This window comes from Mytilus galloprovincialis, chromosome 12 (assembly GCF_965363235.1).
Source record: "Mytilus galloprovincialis chromosome 12, xbMytGall1.hap1.1, whole genome shotgun sequence".
NCBI lineage: Eukaryota > Metazoa > Mollusca > Bivalvia > Mytilida > Mytilidae > Mytilus > Mytilus galloprovincialis.
The window spans coordinates 72,928,866-72,951,840 of NC_134849.1; the positions used below are offsets into that span (position 1 = coordinate 72,928,866).

General features: G+C 32.3%; 2 long non-coding RNA genes across 2 annotated transcripts; one reads left to right on the forward strand and one right to left on the reverse strand.

Annotated features, from left to right (window-relative positions):
• The first annotated feature begins 7,105 nt into the window (after positions 1-7,105).
• Positions 7,106-9,421, forward strand: LOC143053623 (uncharacterized). The gene is made up of 4 exons (XR_012971439.1): positions 7,106-7,320; positions 7,670-7,797; positions 8,486-8,624; positions 9,341-9,421. It is a non-coding gene; the product is annotated as an uncharacterized LOC143053623 (long non-coding RNA).
• A 4,619-nt stretch (positions 9,422-14,040) lies between these two features.
• Positions 14,041-15,169, reverse strand: LOC143053625 (uncharacterized). Its single transcript, XR_012971441.1, has 3 exons — positions 15,060-15,169; positions 14,512-14,639; positions 14,041-14,172 (listed from the first exon to the last, which is right to left on the reverse strand). It is a non-coding gene; the product is annotated as an uncharacterized LOC143053625 (long non-coding RNA).
• Between the last annotated feature and the right edge of the window lie 7,806 nt (positions 15,170-22,975).

The window sequence follows — 22,975 nt, forward strand, 5'->3', positions numbered from 1 at the left end:
GGATTCGTTCAATATACGTCACCAAATTATGTATATTTAGTGGTGAACAGTATCTATATAGCGGAAAGTAAAGTTAAAGAATTTTGCTGACTTCTTTTCTTTATTCCTAAGAAACTCCTGTTTGAATTCGGCCACATAATAATAAAAAAAAACCAAGTCGGCAATAAGAGGGGTACAATTGGTTCTCATGGAAATGCATTTAGTTCGTTGAAAAACACGTCCTCCAAACATAAGACAAATCAGGTATCTATATAATGCCAGTTTCGGAGAATATTTGGTTTGAATCAGAGTGATTCCTCACAAAGTAGGAGTTATTCCTCCCTAAGACAAGATACTTGTATCTACGTTTTCTTTATAAAACAAAACAATACCAACTCTTTCAATTTGGAATGGGGAATACTGTGAAGTATTGAAAAGTCAAATGTTGTAATACTATAGCAATATAAAAGAGTCTTAGATTGTACGTACTCTAAAAGGTCTCCACATTTGATTAATGCCATCTCTAAAACAGGCAGTTTCAGAATAACTTTGAAGCCCGACTTTGATTGCTAATAAAATGGATGTTTATGATTTAGAAAAGGTATAGTGGAGCACTAGGAAGACCATTTTACTAGTATAGCATTTTTTATGCACTTATTTACTTATGTAGTTTATTTATCCAATACAGTGAGGTAAAATCCAGTTCTTCATCTTTGATTGAAATTCCGAAGAAAAATAGAACAGACATATGAGTATCTATGATTTTCTCTTTGGGAAGTGTCGTGAGTGTATATGCTGAGTTTCCAAGTGAAATGTCAATACCCAATTCGTTTATCAATCAGTTAATGCAATGAGATTTCCACACAACTACGATGTTGTTGGTGTTTTATCTGTGGGGACAACAACACATTGGTCATGGAAGTTTTTTTTACAATTTTTGGATCTTTAAGACATAGCATGGGTATTGATAGACCCATCAAGTTCAAAGAATATTTGCAATGTCTTATTTTGACTTCAACACTTCCATGTTCCAATGAGTGACAACAATTACCAGCTGAGCAGGGTAATGGTCCACTTTAAATGTCCATCGACCAGTATTTACCGGTGTTTGACAATAACGCTCTGTATTTATCTGGCATGGTACTAATAGTATTGATAACTCTTTACGAACATTTTTGTAATTTAAAAAAATCAAAAAAGCACAAATAAATGTTAAATCTGTTTGTTTTAAATACTTATAAAATTGATATATTCATTAAATTAAAAAACCGTTTACATGTAAGTTGAAAAAAAAACCCAGTTACCCACTCTTTCTTGAGACAATTCCGAAAAGACAAACATATTTTTTAAAAAGTACAATAATAAGTTAATATTGATATTGAAAAAGACCTTTTAGGAAGGAGGTCTTTAATTTCAATATTAACTATTATTGAATCATAAAGATATGCAGATGGATTGGTTCCTTTATCACATGTTTATGATAGATTTATAATATCTAAATATATGCTTTCTTTTCTTGCTATACCAAAGAACATTTGTTGATTTCTTGACTTAATAATGTTCCTTGTTTCCCAGATATGTTAACATTATGTTTTTTAATTTAAAACACGGAAGTTCGTGTAATATACGAATTATACAAATGGTATGTCATATATGCAAATAATGTTGATGTAGTAATCTAAGATAATATCGATATAATAACACGCAATTTACACAAGTCTTGTTATTCTTAAATGCCAATGATACCACGTATACCATATTGATTGAATCTGACACCAGTAAACTGTGTTTGCATTGAAAGCATTATATTGTCATCCTAAGTTGCATTACTTAAATATAATTAAATAATTTTTATACAATTTAGATTCATTGAATTTACAAAATTAACTAACTATATTGAATGCATATATCCAATCAAACCCAGAAATAAAGAATTCAACAGATAAGTTTAGTCTGCCTCATATCTTGACTTACATAAAGAAATGGACAGTGCCAGTAGGTTAAAAATAAAAAAATTACGACAACAAATTGTCCCTAAAATGAACTTTCCATTTCTATGTTTCAAAATTGCAACAGTGCTTGAACATGGAGTATATTATTTCCCTGATTTTCAGATATATAAGGAATTGGCTTTCCTCTCATGATTTCTTTGGTAGAGGATTGCTGCTCACACGGACGCTATTGCACCGATATTACTTAAGTTGCACATAACACTCTTATATGTTACGGACGGCAAAAGTTTTAATTGAATATGTACAACGTCTTTGTTACAACTGTTTTAACTACAATCTGTCCCTTTTCCCTAATTTTAACGTGTGCCACATGTGGGTTTTGACGTGCTGACTCTTCCGGTAGCACACGAGATCATCCCAAAGTTTTTTTATTTTAAAAAAAAAAATTACTTGGGTGTGTGTGGTGGGAAGGGAGGGGATTGATTCGTGTTATTCAGTTTTTGGTATTATTTCGTTTTTAACCAAAGTGTGGTCATTTATTTTTTTCAAAGGAGTTTGTGTCCTTTGATAATATTCTGAGCTTTGTTTAAAATACTCGACTTTGTTTCATAAAACTGTATATTTGTTTTATTTTACGTATACATTTGCAGTATCTACTTTGCAAAAGAATTATGAAATATGTGTGTCCCTTTCAGTTGGTATGTAACTATAAATCATTTCGTGTAATATTAACCCATCATTTTAAAATGTGTGTACTTATTTGTTATAGTTATCATTTTTCGGTGTCTGCCCTGTGGCTACGCCTTTCCATAATTTGCTAAGACTCGGGTTTTATGTGTTTTGTAATGTTCTAAATACTAGGAAATCCCGGGGTTAACTGGATTTTTTCGTGTAAACTAAATAATATATTATGTTTACTCTAATCTTAAAGATAGAGAGTGATGAATTTCAAATGCATACATAAAATAAACTCCCACTTTAAGTCCTTTAGAGTGCCTAAAATTTTAAGATGATTTTTGCAACTCAACATACAAATTAAATTATAAAAAATGTCTCACTAAGAGTTTTGGATAGTTCTACATATTTATGAAATTGCCATAAATTATGTCTTAAGTGGTTAAACTTTGAATCATATCACATGTATTAATTTGGTAATAATACATATACCTTAGTATAAACAAACATTTATATACAAGAAACATTGACTATTTAACTATTTTGTACATCAAATACTTTTCAAAGGTACTAGGATTATAATTCAATACGCCAAAAAGTCATATTGTCCAGACAGAAAAAACACAGGGTTTTCCCACTAGCCTTTTCCCGCTCTGGTATAACTTTGCCAACCTTGCCTTAGACAGAATATGCACAGGCAGGACTTGACAGCTTTTTAATGCAGTAAGATCATATAGAGAAACTAGTGTATTTTGTTAATAATAATTCAAATCACTGATGCAGTAAAATTTGTACCGTGAGTGTTTAGTTAATATTGTAAAAATCCAGAAAAGCACATGGTACGCTTACCCTTTATAAATTGTTTTACTCATTATTATCATACATTTAGGTCGGAAATCCTTGACCTTTCATGAAATCTTCGTCTTCGAAATATCTTTATAAATTACCTAGGTTGACGTCAAGACGGGATTATCATTATTTTTCAGAAAGAAAAAAAAAATTCGGTTTATCCGATATTCTGATAAATATATCACAAAAACCTTGTCCAAGAATCTACAATGATTGTATCGTGTGGTAAAATGCCAATTTATGATTTTTAAATCATTATTTCAAATATAATATCAAGATATATTAAGATTTCTGACAAATGGAATATACCTTGAAACAAACCTTTTACCTTTTAGATGAATTGTAACTTGAATACAGTGCATTTTATTCTGAATTTTATAAATCGTACTACTGAAATGAATAAGGTGAATTGACTTAAAGGTTTATTGTATCAAATGGTCTATATGCTCTTCAAGTCAACTTACAAGCTTAAGAGAGAGATCTTTGGGATTTATGATTTTTTTCTGAAGTCACACGTAACTGACAGAACTCATTCGGTAGGTTTTAATTCCTCATAAATACAAATTCCAGATGAAGCATTTTTATAGAATTATGCAGAATTGACATAATGACCGATGATTTCAATTGTAAACACTTATCTGTGTCTAAGTGCTTTTAACTATTTAAATCCGTCCCATTTTATGAGTTTTGTTCCTGTGAGGACTATCGAGCTCCTGGATGTTTTTTTCTCTCACGGAATGACATCTGTAAATGAACTTGTCATTAGCTAATTTTCTTTAAAAAAAAAAACCCACCACGTTGTACAGCACTTGGATGGTGTAAAATAAAAAAAAAGTGAACGGTGTAATAATGTATGGCATATGGTGCAATGGTAGAAGGTGTATGGTGCTATGGTGTAAGGTGTAAGCGGAATGGTGTAAAGGTGTAGCGTGTATGGCAGCAGCTTCTCTGTGAACAAATCAGTGTAATGTGTAAGGTGTATTGTGCAAAGGTGTAACGTGTATAGTGTAATTGCACAGGGTGTACGGTGTAATGGTGAATTGTGTAATGACATATGGTGTTAGTGGGAAGTTTACACGGTGTCTACTCATTTATCCAACTTTTAAAATAAGGTATTTTCATTTAGCCAACTTATCATTTTTGTTAATTATGGGTTGTTTGTTTAGTAATAATAAGGTGTCTTTCTAAAATTGGCAGTAAATTTGTTCCTGTATGTTTTTATATTATTTAGAAAATATATATAAAATAGGCGATAGTAAACTTGTAACATTTTATTTTTAAATAAAATTTTGTATATCTCAAATAATAAATACATGTTTCATCGATTATACAGAAGAAACCCACAAAAAATCAGTGATATTTTTATATATTAACATTTTATGAAAGTAAATATGACTGTATTTATTATTTTTTTAAACTGTAGGTGCAAGTTATAACATAACAATACATGTGACACCTGGGTTGCGTCCGATTCCTAACGGCTACATTACAGATTTATGACTATTGAACGAGTAGCTAGCCTAGCTGCTATCAATATCTATGTAGCAGCTAGGCTAGCTACACGTTCAATAGTCATAAATCTACGTAGCATTATTTAGCTGCTACGAAATTGAACGCAACCCTCTTAACTTTTAATTGTGGAGCTGATTCAAGGTTATTACTAAATTAAACATTGTTCGTGTTCAGCATGTTTGCTAATCATTGCAAAAATCTAAACGTCTTTCACAACTCAAGCCCATGGTTGCGTTCAATATCGTAGCACTACGTAGCGGCTACGTAGCTGCTATTATTATCCATATAGCAGCTAGTCAATAGCTACACGTTTAATAGTCAAAATCTACGTAGCACTACGTAGCTGCTCCGATATTGAACTCAACCCATATCTCCAAGTGTTAAAAAATAACAATATGTGACTGGGTTGCGTTCAAAATCGTAGCAGCTAAATAATGCTACGTAGTGTTACGTAGATTTATGACTTTTGAACGTGTAGCTAGCCTAACTGATATCAATATCTACGTAGCACCTAGGCTAGCTATACGTTATATAAGCTTTGGATTTCAAATATTTTGGCCACGAGCATCACTGAAGAGACATGTATTGTCGAAATGCGCATCTGGTGCAAGAAAATTGATACCGTTAATTTTATTTCAATAGTCATACATCTACATAGCCCTATGTAACCGCTACGATATTGAGAGCAACCCAGTACCCAGCAATTTTTCCAAAACATGTGGAGAATCAATGAATGAATGAACTCTATTCTTATAAAACTACCGTGATTTCAGAGTTAAGCTCCTGTTATAGTATATATAGCCATTCAATCCAAAATTTCATTATTGCACAAATGGCAAACGCACAAGTAAAAGTACAACTAATTTCTCATGCCATAGGTCACTACCTAGCAGTTGTAGGCTACATATATAGTGTTTATACCAGGGAAGCGTTCAATATCGTAGCTGCTACGTAGTGCTCCATAGATTTTTGTCTATTGAACGTGTAGCTAGCCTATAGTTTCTACATATAAATTGATAGAAGCTATGGAGCAGCTACGTAGCCGGCCCGCTACGTAGCTGCTACGATATTGAACACGACCCAGAAAACCGGGCAAAGATGCAGAACTTGTATACTGGAAATGTACAGAAATAGACTGCCCTGGCATCGTAAACACCACAGATAATCCAGTTACCAAGAGATCACAACCACCCACCGTCACATGCAGATATCAAAGCCAACTTTGTGTAGTAAAACGTATTCAACTAATATTTTGTCCCATTTGGATAATTTGGTCAGAACAACAGAAACAATTTAACCAAGAAGATCTATTACACAAAAAATGAACGAAGAGGATCTATTTCACAAAAAAAAAACTCCATCTCATTGACAAATCTCTTCATGAATAAAAGTGCAACTAAAATTTTTTCTATCCAACTCACATTTTAATTAATGGTTTATTTAATCTGGGTATAATTTTCAGTCTTATTTTTCACCTGTCATTCAACCCAAACTCTAATTGAAAAACCCGTTGTTCTTGATTACCTTTGATCTCATCTATCTAACTTTTTTTTTTACCTGTACTACCTTTAATTTTAAAAAGTTTTATGAATGAGAATGAACCGTTTACACCATCTAAGGACTGTAAAGATCATTAAAGATGTAGTTTTGATAATTAGTGTATTAGTTGACAAATACACCGGAAAATTTAATTTTGTTTTTCTTCTCCAAAATAAAGTTTGTTCGTTGAATATAGAGGGACCTTACTACTGAAGTTAAATTGGATTAAGAATTATAATAGATATCCATAGAAATGAATGCTTGTGTAACTTTCAAAATGCAATTCATGACATATATTCAATGTGTATCGGTTCAATTTTATCATTATTGAAACTAACATTTTGATGTTTATTATCATGATTAGATTCAGCTGATAAGACAACAAATGTACTTTAAATGAAAGACTGGTTGATAAATAATTCTTTTTTTTCAAATAGGAAATTTAATGTAATAACAGTTACCGTAACAGTTCACTCGCAACAGATGCGCATTTCACCGTTGTTTTGATGTAAGTATTTTAAATACTGTTATCTTATATGATATCGATAACTTAACACGCTATTTGTGCTTGATATATAATTCTCAAATAAGTAGTCCGTTCACATTACTATCTATAGCAAAATGAGATCTTTAGTCGTTTTACTTTTGACATTACAAACCGTTCTCGTTTGCAGTTTAAGTGATGACTATTTTAGAAAATGGATGGGGTGGCATTGGAACGACAGACTGTCGAAGACGAATACAATTTTGAAGGTTTTGAAGGATATTTCCAAAAAAATAGATTCTATTGAGTCTGATCAAGGGGATAAAAATGGTAAGACTCTACAAATGGATCATAAATTGTTGTGTATTTGTCATTATTATTGTTTTTGTTATAAAAATTGACATCATTGTTTCTTATTGTTTTTCGTTGATTCTTTGTTTCGTTTTCGTATTTTATTTGTAATTATATGGGGTATAGCTTTTTTGTTATTCAATTGTGTAAACATTATGTTTGAAATTTCTAATTCATAATTAATTAATTCATTATTGTAATAGTAGTAATAATTACTAGTATTACAATAAGTGTGTTTCTTATCAACTTATACAATGTTATTTAAAAACACGAAGGACAAATAAATAACTTACACAAAAATAAACTCATTATTCTCATTTCGTTTCAGGTTATATCGGATGCTTCCTAGATGATAGCAGTCGTCAGCTACCATATAACTATAAAAACTTAGGCGAAGGGATTAACTTGGCAAAGTGTCGGGAAAACTGCAAAGGTTACAAATACGTTGGCCTACAAGTAAGTTTAGAAATATGCTTAACAAAAATAGCATGACCAATATAAATGTACAGTTATTTACAGTATTCAAGTTTGGTAATACATATTGGTGTAGCGAGCTTGCCTAGCATGGTCGTTGGTTTGATCCCATGTCAAACTTATGATCCGAAAGGTGTGTATGTATTTCTTCTCCTACAATCTAGGACCAATATTACGAGTAAAAACTAGTCGGCTCGAAGTAAGAAGATTGTATCTGATAACGTTTCTTTTTGTGGAATAGAACTTTTTAATCCGTATAAGAGTGTTAGTCTAGTACAAAGAATGGACTATGTTATCGTAGGATATCATAGTCACTTTATTTTGTCTTAATTTGCATGTTTCTTAAACAACGATTTAACAGTATTTGGACTTTTATTTCATTTATTGCACATGCACACAAATTTACACACACGATTAGCTATCAACAGATAGTTTATATTTCCAATATGTATTTGATCTATCAAGGTTCTATCGGGACGCTTCAAGTTTGTTAATACTTTTATGCGCAGCATAATTTTTACATGTTTTTATGTTGGAAACATAGGAAATAAAAAAAACCAAAAAAAAAAAAAACCAAAAGAAAACCAGAAGAATAAGATAGATTCGACGACTAATAGTTCAATTTATAAAATATTTTCAAAACGTTAAAATATATAAATATGTTAAACAGTATAGAGTACAGTGCTTTTGTGGAAACCGGCTGGAAAAGACAAGATATAAACAAAAACCAGAATCTGATTGCAACATGAGATGTCCAGGAGAACTGAGTAGGATATGTGGAAGTGCTGGTAGAAATTCTGTGTATCTAGGTATGAACCAAATTTAGACATATTCTAAATAAGATAAAATTTGGAGTGGTACAAAAATGAAATATTAACATAATGAGAAAAATACCTAAACAATGAACAAGGATGCACAAAAAGTCTCAGAAATAATCAGTCATAATAGCCACTTGTAAAGCTTTTTATAGCAAATTACTGAGAACCTGTGAAAAACCTACTAGACTCTATTTACAACATATAATTAATGTAGATGAACTCTTTAGACAGTACAAAAAACAATAATTTTAAATAAAACAACCATAAAGCCCACCTATGGATGATAGATTATTTTACTCCGTGTTGAATGCGTGGCCTTGGGCTGTTTTCTGCTCTTTGATCGAGTTGTTGTCTTTTTGATACATTCCCTGTTCTATTCTGAATTTTAAGTACAATGTACATTTAACATGTTAGCTTCATCTAAGTAAATTTTAAGATTAAAACATACATGTATTTATTTTTAACTGATAGGCATCATAAATCGGCGTATTCAAATCATTGGTATCTGATTAATCACAAGGGACTATATCACTTCAGTATTTAAGGGCATTCTAAGTAATGATTGGAGTCAAACCTTTGAAAAATAATCTTACCTAATATTTAATACTAAACCCAATTTTGTATGTTAAAATTGCATGATTTATCATGCTTACATTGTTTAACATTTATAACAGTTACGTTATTTTAATACATTTTCTATATTTCAGTGCAACAATAGAGAAGCAAGAACGCAAAAAATCAGACGTTATAACCAACCGCTTAACTATTAAATAAAATGTCAAAATTTACACTCTATTTCTCTTTATTTGTAAAACTATTGGTCCTACCGAATTACACTTATTACTATGTGTATACTAAATTAAGAAACACGACGGGTCCCACATGTGGATCAGCTTTTACTTACACTTCCGAACTACTGACAAGACCACCAATTTTTGGTGGAGTTCGTGTTGCTCCGTCTTTACTTTTCCTATGTTGTGGTTGTGTACTATTGTTTGTTTGATTGTCATTTTCTTTTTTTGTCATGAGGTTTTGTCATGGTCAGTTTATTTTGTTTTCTTTAGTTGTAATGTCATTCATACAATTGTTTGTCTCCCTTTAGCAATGCACCTTTAATTCCCCCCTTTAATGCGTTTTTATTTTATTCACGAAATCACTCGACTCTACAAAAATCAATGTTACACGACTCATGCGACTAAACTGATGTCTTATTCTACAATTTGGCTTAAATCTTCTGGAGAAAAGTGAAAATAGCAAAAGTTTTCAAGACAGATAAAATGATATGCTGTATTTAAAAATGTTCAATAAGCAATGCCCTTATTATTCATCAATTTCTATCTATTGTACAAGATTTTTTCATTGTTCAATACTAAAAAAAACCAATACTATACCATTGACAACGAGCGCAGTGTCTTTCATATTTTGATTTTTAATTGTTTTATTTTTTGGAAAGTCATAAAAACATTCTGATTAAAAAAAAGGAGAAGCACTTGTAAAGTTTCACACGTTATCGTTTGGCATGGCATTGATGTCGTAGGGTGTGATGGATGACGGATTGTTGACGGATTGTTGAGTTATCAGTTATCCATGACCTATATATATAAAAGAAGATGTGGTATGATTGCCAATGAGACAACTATCCACAAGTGACCACAATGACACAGACATTAATAACTATAAGTCACCGTACGGCCTTCAACAATGAGCAAAGCCCATACCGCATAGTCAGCTATATAGGCCCGATATGACAATGTAAAACAATTCAAACGAGAAAACTAACGGCCTTATTTATATAAAACAAATAACTGAAAAACAAATATGTAACATATAAACAAACGAAAACCACTGAATTACATGTTCCTGACTTGGGACAGGCACATACATAAATAATGTGGCGGGGTTAAACATGTTAGCGGGTTCCCAACCCTCCCCTAACCTGGGACAGTGGTATAACAGTACAACGTAAGAACGAACTATAAAAATATGTTGAAAAAGGCTTAACTAATCAGATGGACAAAAATACAAGTGGATTATTGTTCGTATTTGACGATTTCGATGTAAGAGTGAAAACTGTCAATTAACTATACTGACGGACTTTAAAGACCTAACAACATTTTCGTGATTTATTTCGATCAAAAAATGATTGATCTTCATCGTTTTGTGAGTGATGCTTTCCCTGTTTCTTTTTGTGAAAAACAGGCAATACACAACTTATCAAAGGTTATTGAACATACCTTATACTTTTTTTGTCACACGAAATGTTAACAAAGAAATTTGACACCTATCAGAGATTCAGATTGAATTTCCTCTTGACACATTTATTTGAATTTCTAACCTCACTTGAATGAGTAAGGTTCTGATGCGTTTCAATAGTGCAATGTGGTAATATAATTATTAAAGGTAAGATTAAGCCAACAACCTTATTTAGATAGAAATTATCCCTTCGGGCCTCACAATCACAGTAAAGGCAAATGGGATTTATTAGCTATCAAAAATTACACCGTCAACAAGTAACGACAACACAACGTCAACGCAATGCCATTAGAGAGACAAAAAAAAAAGGGAAAATCCGAAGGTTGAAAACTGAACTGTAGATTGAGCATAATGAAATAACTACGTCGCTCTATGATCAAAACATTGATGTTATAACTAGAAGTCAAAGGAGTATCATACACACAACAGACTGAAATACTCGATTAGAATTAAAGGACATTTTATGATACACGAAATTGGTTTCAGTCATGTATTTCTACTCCACCTGCATTGTGCAAATAAAGAATTAATTCTCCTTATTTAGATAAGATATAAATAATATGAGTTGTGGAGTAAACATCAAAGAGAACTCAAATTTAAAGACAAAAAGAAAACAAACAATTCGAATAATACATTGATCCTCTTCAATCCTTGTACAGTGTAACCTGTGTAATCTGACACACTTATGGACCAGAAAAAGATGTCGGATTAAGGAGGGTGTTGGAATAATTAAGTTTTTTTTCACTTCAGGCATAGGCATATTTTGACACCAGGAATATGTGTCGGTTAGAGCAGGTTGTTTGAATACTTATGTGTCGGATTAGTCAGGTTGCACTGTATATCACCTACATGCAATAATTTCAATATATTCTAAGTATTATCATTTTATTAGGTCTTTCCACTTTTCTGTGGAAAGACCTATTGTTTTTCTTCTGATTATTTTTTTTTTTCTTCCGCCTAATTTTGTTCTTGCGATAAACATTTGTTTCGCAATATGTCGCTTAGATATTTTGTATATGATATCGAACAGTTTATGTGCTTTTGAAATTTACCCTGCGTAAACAAATACTTTTCTTTGTAGGAGTTATCTCCCCAAACACTGTTTTCCTTGTTATCGCATCTCCTTCGCAACCGTAAAAGATTATGACAAATTTATTTTACAAAATTGCTCGTTATATCCTTGGCATGATTTGTCCTATTTTGACCGAAGCGATATGACCGCTCCATATGAGAGTTATTTCCCCTTATGCATCTGATATAAGTGATATGAATTTCTATCTTATAAATCATAAGTGATAGAGACCTAGCATCTTTTGATTTGAGGTCCTTGGTCCCAAAAAATGAAAATTAGGTCAAGGTCATATTCTAATATTTGAATTTGGCTTATTTTCACTTATATCCAAAGACTGTATAAGATATCAACAAATTATTTTTACTAAATTGTTAGTTACGACATGTCGTAAGATGTAAATTTTGATTGTAAGCGTACGCTGAATGTAAAAGGGAGTTTTCTCCCCTCTTGTATTTAAAAATACGCGTTTGGTGATATAACTCATTAACTAAATATAATTAAGACCTATGGTCTTTTGATTTGAGGTCCTTGGTTTATGACCTTGAAATTGATCTCAAGGTCATAGCTTAATTTGACGTTCTAGATTTTGACCTTTGCTTTTATTCAATATGTGTACATGATAAAGATATACAACTTTTAGAAAAAGGTATCAAACCATTTAACCTTGAAAAAAAACAACCGGAAGTGACCTTTTGTAAACCGGAAGTAGCTATTTTTTTGTACTTTATTAATATAAAAGTATATAGAACCAGATATTTTTGGAATTAGTGTCAAGTAAATATTCAAATATAATCGGAAGTAACATTTTTCAAACCGGAAGTAACAAATTATCTCCCTTATTTAAAAAAAATGTATGGAAACAATATATTTTTGGAATCAGCTTACTAGGAGCTATCATTTGACGATTGAAATGACATTTTAAACTTAGTTTCACAACTTTTCATATCAAAATACATTGTTTTGATGGAAAGACCTTCAATTGTTCTCTGAACAATTGGTTTTTAATTCTGATATGATCTCTGTGTTATTCTGTATTTTCTGAATTTCTTTTTCTGCTCACGGTTTTACTGAAAAACAAAAATGCAATCTGTATTTAAATTCTTTTGCAAATATTTTGTATCAATGGTTCTGATTGGATGACATTCAGCGTAAAATTCTCTATCTCCTTGTCTGTAACTAAGGAAGCCGATATTTTGAATTGCTGAATGTATTGACATGCAATTTCTACAATAATAAGCCAAAAAAACTCACATGTTGCACCTAAAAATCTTCTTTTTATCAAATTGTATTTCATTCTGAAGCGGCACAGAAGCCAGAAAACGCCCGGTGTTAATGTTTAAGGCCGGAAGTATACCTAGTGTAGGGACCAAATAAGATAACATCTTTTCGCGGAATTTTCTTTAATGAAGATTTAACACTGAAATAATGATTGAAATTTAACTATGAACTTGTTTTGCATTGGAAAAGAGATAACTGTATTGTATTTGAAGCTTTAAGGACGTCCATCGGTAGTTTTACCTTCGCAAATACCCGTTTACCTGTCTCCGCTCTGTGTCGGCAGGTAAACTAAATTTGCGACAGTAAAACTACCGATGGACGTCCTTAAAGCTTCAAATACAATACAGTTATCCCTTAATTGATCATTAATAAAAAAAATCAATGTTTGTTTCTATGAATTAATGACGTGTTCTTTAAGGGTCATCGTACTGATGTTTGAAGCAATTAGAACGCCGAGAAACAGTCATGTTTCAATAATGCAATACCAGTTCGGAATTGTACTATTTAAATGTTTTTATTAATGACAATACCTACAAAATTGAACATAATATACATGGAACTTAAAAGATAAACACAAAGTTACAGCTTTACATGCGTTATAGGTTTTGTTCATCATTGTAAGCCGTAAAGTTACCTTTAGTCGTTTACAGTCTGATCATTTAGTGTCTGGTGGATAGTTTTTCTCATTGAAAATCTGGACGCACGCTATTTTTAGAATGTTTTTTCTAATTTCTTATTTATATCATATAATTTATAAAATAACATTAATGATTGATAAACTATTCATTTTGCTCTAGTTATATATATCGAGTTTCTATAGCCACCTCCACACATTCGATTTGTTTTATCAGCACAAGCCATGTTACAATCTGATTCTGGTACCCTTGGATACTGTTTGTTTGCTAGTTTATTTCCACAAAAACACTGTGTCCGATACTAAAACGCAAACCAAATTACAATGTCTTAAATAATAATTGATGCATGTAATGATTTGTACAAATTGAATTGAATGAATAGAGGTATTTGAAGGTTATGAAGAAAAATTATTATAATTTTACAAAGTGACGTTACAGGGATAATCTAAATTAACATTTTATATTAAATATATTATCTAATATCATGTTTATTTACCAACATTGCCTCCATCGTTTAAAAAAATAAATGTCTATAATAAGATAATCTATTGCTAATCGGTTTTCAAAGCTGAATGCAAATTGTTACCTGACGTACTGTTCTGGTTTATTTGTGAAATGTTAGTTGAGAAATCAGACTTACCTGTAAGCCAGAGTATTTATATCCTTTACAATTGTCACGGCATTTAGTCAAGGTTATATAATTCCCTATGACTTTTATTTTATATTTGAGAAGTCGATTACCGTCATCTTTGTAACACCCAATGTAACCTAAAAGATAAATGGACAATTCCTTAAACTATAAAATAAAACGTAAATAAAATCATCGTATTAATATTTTTCTACACTATAACACGCATGTAACATTTTTTTCGACGAGGATACAATTGTAGAATAAAGACTTGTTCAATATTCACTAAAAGAAGGGACGATCAGTGATATTACGTTCCCATCTGTCAATCAATAACGTACTTCCAATGAGGTTTCAAACTGTGCTATTTTAATTTGTACAGCAACTGCAAAAGTTTGTATTCACACAGTGATTGACAAGGCCGAGTTCATTTCAAGATTACACATGTTGGGGTTTTTAAACGTTCAAACCAAAACTTCCATATACATATAAACCAACATTATCTTTGTGTACACAATTTTTAAAATGTTTTATAAAAGTTTAATCTTGCGTATACGAACCATCACTTGCCGGATTAGCGTGTTGAGCAATAACTTTAAGCAAGCCATTTACTGCCTTACTAAGGTCTGTTAGTGTAGATTTAATTGAAGAAATGCTTTCGCTATTTTGCTTTGAGACTGCCTTAAGTTTGTCCAAATGTTCTAAAGAAATATATACAGAATTTGTTTTTCCTCTGAATACGATACCCATACCAATATAATATATTAAACATTCCTGCATTCAAGGTTATAACTGACTGGAATGCGTTTCTAAGACTTGGTACTATTGCAAGTTGTAAGAATGCAATAATAACTACGAAGGTCTTCATTCTGTCGATTGACGTCAACAATACCAGGAGAGCTAGATTTTAAAATGACAATAACATGATATATATACACATGGAAAAAAGTATTGCAACGCCTGAATTTTTGAAACCTTGGAAAGTCAGCCTCATTTTTTTAATAGAATAGTATAAAATACTTATAATAATAGTATAATAATACTGAAACATTGTTAATGATAACATTTCCACTAAAACGAATTAAAAAATGTTTCAAAAAATATGTTTTAATTAACCACAATTTTGAAACCAAAATGAAGTAATTTTTGTACAAAAAATTGCATTTAACAACTTTAACTGTAATCGAACAGTAGGATGTCAGACATTTCAAAATAAAACTTCAGATGATTATTCACAACATGGTTGATCGTTATAGGCCAAAGAATCAATATTTCGTGTAGCCTCCATTCACACAAACAACCACCTCTTAACCTCTTTAGATCATGCTTGCAACTAATCGACAAATGTATTGCTGAGGTAATTGCAACCATTCCTGGTGACGGGCATTGTTATTTCATGAAACGTGTGAACTGGAGTGTCCTTTGGCACACTTTACGCCGAATAACGACCCATATATGCTTAATATGGTTCAAATCCGGACCACAACTATGCCAGGGAAGATAAACCGACATTCATTAGACCAATGAATATTCCTCCAAGATGATAATTTCCAATGTTGGTGAGTTCTGCATCATTGGATACGGGTCACTGTATGTCTGTTCGTAAGCAAATTTCTCCAAAATGGTCTTCTCGCACGATAATCAGTAGCTATGAATCGATTTCGAACAGTTCTTGTTTAAAGTCTTCTGTATGGCAACACCTCCATTTTAAGGATTGTACTGTTTGCAAATGGTTTCTTTGTGGCCTAACTTTACCTTTAGGCTTGGTTTTCCCTAGCTGATGTTTAAAAGGGTCTTCCTGATCTCGGTAGGTCTTTAACATCATTTGTTGCCCGATTTGTATTCACAAAACAACTTATAGCGGAATGGTGATGACCAACAATATGTGTAATTTGTCGAAGGACATACCTGCTTCTCTCATGCTGATAATATGTCATCATACTGCATTTGAGAATTGCTGAGGACCAATTACATGGTCTAAACCCCTTAACTTTACAAACTTAGTTATTTTTAGTGTTGAAAACGACGAGAATAAAAACAGCTGTTTTATGGTTTACGGGTACAGTAGCTGCATGTGGATATTAGAACTTATCGATCTTTTAATTCTTAATTAAACTCAGGTGAGATTTAAATAATGTTTAACTAGTTTTTTTATCAATTAATTATATCACAAAACAAAAGAGGTTGTTTTTTTTTTAATTTGAATTTCAATTTGGTGTTGCAATACTTTTTTCCATGTGTATATATTGCAAGGAAAGATATTGATTACATAAGCAGCTGTTGTTTAATATATTATATTGGTATGGGTATCGTATTCAGAGGGAAAAAAAGTATAAAAAAAATCAATGATTCCACATTAAACATGACATAACTTCCATGTCGTGCTTTCAGCAAATTCTGTATACATTTCTTTAGAAAACTGGTATACGAGTATAAATGAATCCACAGTATGCAGAAAAGCCAAGTGTAAGTCGTTAGAACGGGATGGAGGGGAATATAAAATTAAACATAACATTTTATTATTGTCATTTCATTCAAAACAATTCTCTGTCCTGAATATTCTTTATTTGTACTGTAGTCCTGTCATGTAATGTTGTTATTTTAGCGTTACATTTAACATTGCCATTAAAGTGCGAGTGTTGACTAGCCGCAAAACCAGGTTCAACCCATCATTTTTTCTTAACATACCCTGTACCAAGTCATAAAAATGGATTTGTTATCTTATCGTTTTTCTCAATCGATTGATGAATTTAGAACAGCGATATACTATTGTTGCCATTATTTGTTATATGTGAGATACATGTGTTTGTAAGGTGCAATAACAAAACACAAACAGGCCTCCAGCATTACTGACGATACATTTATTATACCGTTTATGTTGTTATTGTAAACCAAATTTCACCTCTGCCATGTTTAAATAGATGTCCAATTTTTGTGCAGTTTATATAACATATATTATGTAATTTACAAATACCTTATTTAAAGGTACAGGTATAAATTATAAAACGTCATACGAATTCTTTCTTGAAAATGATTATATTTACTAAGAACACTCGTTATATTATATCGCTGACATTGAAACGTAAAACATATTTAACTTTTTTTACATCATCTTAAATTTGTTTGAGAACATCCAAAAAGTAAAATCACAAAAATACTGACTCCAAGGAAAATTCGAAACAGAAAGTCTCCAATTAAATGGCAAAATCAAATAAAAAAAGACATCAAACGAATGGTCAACAATTGTCATTTTCCGGACTTGGTACAGGAATTCTTAAATGTATAAAATAAAGAATTGAACCTAGTTTTATAACGCTAAACATCTCACTTGTATGACAGTCGCATCAAATTCCATTATATTTACAACGATGCGTAAACAAAACAGATATAACAGGTAACATTGTCAAAATATGGGTACAGCAGGCATCACTGTGTCACAATCTCAAAATAAACAAATATTTAACAAAGAAGCGCAAAAAGCGTCTACCAAATTTAACACCGAGTTACGAGAAACAATACAAGTTTGATTTAAACAGGGGCTCACATGAACCCGAATCGCTTGCCTGGCATCATAGAAGACACGTAAGAGATGAAAAAATAAAAACAACACGTTAAAAAGTTCATCCGTTCATAGCGCCTTCTTATATTTAACTTCATAAGGAACGAATATTTGAAAACCATGGATGTATAAGAACATATTATAAATGAAATGAATCCGAAGGTGGTGGGGTTCGTGTTGTTTATTCTTTAGTTTTATATGTTGTGTCATGTGTGCTGTTGTTTGTTTGCCTTTTTTCATTTTTAACCATGGCGTTGTCAGTTTGTTTTAGATTTATGAGTTTGACTGTCCATTTGGTATCTTTTTGTTCCCTCTTTAAGAAGGAACAATAAATTACAGTAAAACATTGCTTGATGGTTTAAACCTTTTGCAGTACATCATATACGATTTTAGTCCATTGTTTTGTACATAAATCAGGCCGCAAAGCCCCAATCCCACTAGACCACGATCGCACCACACTCACCGCGATCTAAAATAAATTCAGATAGTGGCAAGGTCGTGGTATAAGCGGCATAAAAATGTAAATTTTCGATGCTTTCACGATGCCACTACGTCCTCACTACGTTTCTACAATGATCCCGCTAAGATTATATCACGTTCTCACCGCGCTTATTCTGCGACCTCACTACGCTTATCAAGCTTTTTCTACGCTCATCCCGTTCTTACTACGACTATACCACGAGTTATCTGATTGCAACACGATCTTACCACGCTTCTACTGCGATCATATATAGCACGTTCTTTCAACGATTATACTGCGTTCATACCGTAATAATAACGTAATAACGTCGCTGTGAGATCGTAGCACAGTCTCTCCGAATAGAATAACACTTTCGCTACGCTCTCGCTACGATGATACAGCGGCCTTTGCGATCTTAATACGATCTTAGTACGCTCTCATTACGCTTCTACTACGATCTGATTTCTCCATGACCGCACTACGATTGCTTTGAACATGTTCAAAGTTGGCCACGATCATCACGATCTTGAAGACCTCACCACGACCGTGATACGACCTTTCTGAGATCTATACGATCATCAAAAATCACATTTTTTTGACAGATCGTAGTGCGATCGTGGCCTATTGGGACTGCGGTATTAGTTTTTTCGTTTGAATTGTTTAACGTTTTGTCATGGCGAGGACTTTAAAAGCTGACCATGTTGAAGGCAGTACGGTAAACTATAGTTATAAACTTCTTTGTCATTTTGGTTCTGATGAAATGTTTTCTCATTGGCAATCACACCACTTCTTAATTTTATCATTACTGTTTGTGTTTTTTTCTTCATGGGTCTCCATATAGAAATAAAAAGATAAGTTATATTTTCCAATGAGAGAAATGTCTACCAGAGACCAAATGACATAGAAGTTAACACAGCCTTCAACAATGAGTAAAAAAAATACTGCACAGCAAGCTGTACATCTTCACATAACACATGGTTAAAATATTTTTTAAGGGAAACACAAACTAAGTACTAGTTATCGGGCAATATCGCATAGCATAAAAGAGATTATTATAAATCTTGAAACACAGATTACTTTGGCATTTTAAAGTTTTTGAAATTGAAGTCAAAAACTGTTAAACAAAAGTATCAACAAAAATACCGATCTCTGAGCATGCTGTGGTTAATTAAAAATTTCATAAATCCTGACACAATCAACTTCATCACCAACGGAACTAAAAGAAAATAATGTCATACCCATGACTTTGTACAGGCATTTCCGAAAGAAAAAAAAAATGGTGGCTATAAAACAGGTTCAATCTATCATTTTTCTTACATTTGAAAATGTCTGTATTAAGGTGGTATGGGTGTCTTTCGCCATCTTGGATTGTAAAAAACAGAGAACCTAAGGTCCAGATTTTCAATCAAGTTAGCAAAATTTGATGAATGAATGGAGATATTTGATGTGAATTTTCATTTAAAAGAACCAATTTATAAGAATATTACTTATAAATATTAATATTTATACAAGTAAAGATCATGTTTGGTTGTTTTTAAATGTTTTCAAATTGGCATTTTAAGGGGAGGTAATTCTAAAACAGTGCATTTTCTGAAGGAATCTACATGGAATTTTCCTATTTTGCATTTTAGCCGGAAAAAAACGTACGGTGACCCTATCTTTTCTTTTGATATTCTCAAAGCATTGTCTGAAATCTATCTTTTTCTAATTTATTTTACAATTCTATCATTTTGTTTAGTTTCTAATCACAAAATGGTGTTTTTTCCTGAATAAACCATACAAAATGTACCATATTGTCACGACCTGTAGTTTGAGAAAATGCGCGGTGACCTATCATTTTTATAATATTTTTGAACATATATCAATAGATACTACGTTTTGGCAAAGTATGAACAAATTCTATCGTTTTATTTTAGTCTCCCATACCACCTTAAGTCAGGAATATGACAGTTGTTGTCAATTTGTTTGTTTTGTTTTGTTTTATCATTTGATTTTACCATTTCATTAGGGACTTTGCGTTTTGAATTTTCCTCGAAGTTCAAAAATTTTGATTATATTTTTTAAACTTGATTTTATAGTTAGTTAAACCTCTGACCTGTATGAGAGTTGTTTTCAGATATGTTATATTAAGAAAGTGGTTGGGCAACACATATGTTAATGTGACAATAATTGGGATCCAATCAAATGGTCGTAATATTTATATCAACTTCGTGTTAAAAGGCCGCAAAACACTTAGGGCCTTGGCTTATGAATCTAACGGAATATGGTGTAAGTCAACATGCATATTCACATACGTTTTATAATAAGTCGAAATGTTTGTGATATTGAAGTATTGTAGTTTACAAATTAAGCCCACACACATACAAACCAGTTTGAACAAGTCGAGAGGATACATAATTATATAATGTTAATTTGTTTTACGTAATTCGTTTAACAGACACATTTCCTTAATTATCATTTGGTTATGAAACAAAAGATTATTGAGGGTCTGATTGGGGTTTACATAATAAAGCAAAAATAGAGAATAAGGAGCAAAGTTGCCAAATATACAGAATAGAGAACAACAAAAAAAAAGAACAAAACAAAACAATAGAGAATAAGTGGCAAAAATACAGATTAGAGAAAAATGAGTGAACAAATAGTTATCTTTGGGGTCTAGATGGGGTTTACAGAACACTTGCTTGATATATTTCTTTTTGTAAAACGATTAATTGGTTACAGGTATAAGGTTTTTGTACATCATGTACAATTATGCATTCATTCAGGTGAATAACTTAGTCGTTGGTTATCTTGTCGGTGTGCCCGTTACAATTTCAAGAGGTCGCAGATTCTATCTCTGGATGCGTAAAATGTAATCATTTAAATTTTTGTTTCTTTACCGGATATGCGGCTTTGATGTTAAAAAGCTAATGCTAATGTTGAAAAGAATGCTAGTCATACTATTAATGAAATATTGTAAAAAAACTATATTTGTTATGTTAGACAACTCTCCAGCCAAGTCACAAATTTTAAAAGTATACCTGTAAAGGTTAAAGTACGGTCTTCGACACGGGGCCTCGGCTCACACCGAAGAGCAAGCTATAAAGGGCTCCAAACAATTACATTCAAACGGGATAACCAACGGCCAATCTATATAAAAACGAAAAAGCGAGAAACACTTCTCAACCACATCATCAAACGACTGAAAACCAGATTCCTAAATTAGGACAGGTGCAAACAAATGCAGCTGGTTTAAACGTTTGAATGGTACCAAACTTTCACCCTTATCTAAAACAATAGTGTAACATCACAACAAAGGAAGACACATTATAAACTATTAATTGAAATGGCCTAACGCAATCAAATGACCAGGTGTCAACTCCACTATAAGCAACATTTAATGAGGAAGTTGCATTGCATTATATCAGTCGATGAAAGAGTTGCTGGTTATTGGTCGCTTGATAATTAACGTCAAAGGTATCTAGTTGGAGACTCTAAAATGTAAGGGTAGCTGAAAATAAGTTGCATTTTTGAAAGAGGGGCGTAAGATACAAGAGGAAAAATCAATCTTATAAATCGAAAACTAACTGACAACGCAATGGCTTAAAATGAAAAAGACAAACAGAGAAATAATAGTACACAAGAAACAACATAAAAAACTTAAGACTGAGTAACACGAACCCCACCAAAAACTGGGGGTCATCTTAGGTGCTCCAGGAAGGGTAGGCAGGTTCTGCTCCATATGTGGCACCAGTCGTGTTACTCATGCTTTACAAACTCGGTAAATAGTCTTATCGTCCTTCCCTACGCCTATATCACCCTGCTTTGTTGCTCCGTAATTTTCGTATCAAGACTTCAAAACGAGACCAGGCATTATCAGCGATGTCACAATACGAGAGGAGAAGTTATCAGCGACGTCACAATGGGAGAAGAGACGTTATCAAGCTTGATTTTGTCAAGCGTAAAATTGTCTTAGGGAGAAAGAAACGACCAGTAATAGAACGATAAAAAGATAATCGGGTTTTCTTCGTATAGATATCGTAAAATATCAGCCGCTCGGCACAATGTGGAACTTTTAAGCTCGTTTGCTACGCTCACTCGCCAAAAAGGTTCACATTGTGGCTCTTGGCTCATATTTTACGATATAAATGTGTAGTAAACTCGATAATCTATAATAATTCGGTAGGTCACTTTATAAAAAGGAAGGAGATACGACGTAACAAACATATCAGATATCATCTGTAAAACGGTTATTCCATAACTGTCGAACAACTCCGTGATGGCGTCCGTAAAAATTACGAGGGAATGATTTTAACTTTAACCATCTGTCACTCTTGGTTTAATAGCTTCTTTGTTAGCAGCAACCCTCTGTAAATGAAATCATGATAAAAAATACAAGTGCAGGAATATAGTATCAATTAGAAGATATATACTCCGTAGGCAGGCGCTGCTGGGATGTTGCTGCATAGAAATGGAAA